Raw genomic sequence first — 589 nt, forward strand, 5'->3', positions numbered from 1 at the left:
AAGATGCTGATTTCATTTTCCAGCAGGATTTGGCACCTGCCCACTAGTGTTGCTTTCCTCAACCAAAATTATGACTAAATATAGTCGTCAACGAACCTTTATCACGTGACGAAAATGAGACGAAAATGCTGGTCATGTGACGATGACGATAATTAAATGTGCAATACAATATCGTTGACGAATAAAAACGAGACGAAATGTGGCTTGCAAAATAAAATGTGGCTTACAAAATAAAAACTATGCTAAAATGTCTCTTCATTTTCGGTTATAACGTTATTTCGTCTCGTTATTATTATTTTGCAGTATTTCGGTTTCCTGTGTCTCGCTTCAGGGGCTGCATCAGGAATTATTTAGAACAGTGTTTCCCAACCGGGGTCTGTCGAGAGCAGGGGTGCCGTGTAAAAAATCTTTTTTATATATATTTTTAAATTGCTAAAATGTTCAAAAACCAGCTATTATATAATATCCATTTCTAATGCCGCCAATAATTAGAGATGCACAGAAATTCCGGCTGCCAAAAATGAGTTCACCGCTCAGGATTCACTTGTGTGTGTGTGTGTATTATCCATAGACTGTATGGTATTATCCC

This window comes from Sinocyclocheilus grahami, unplaced genomic scaffold (genome assembly GCF_001515645.1).
Source record: "Sinocyclocheilus grahami isolate Dianchi unplaced genomic scaffold, SAMN03320097.WGS_v1.1 scaffold45.1, whole genome shotgun sequence".
NCBI classification, from domain to species: Eukaryota; Metazoa; Chordata; class Actinopteri; order Cypriniformes; family Cyprinidae; genus Sinocyclocheilus; species Sinocyclocheilus grahami.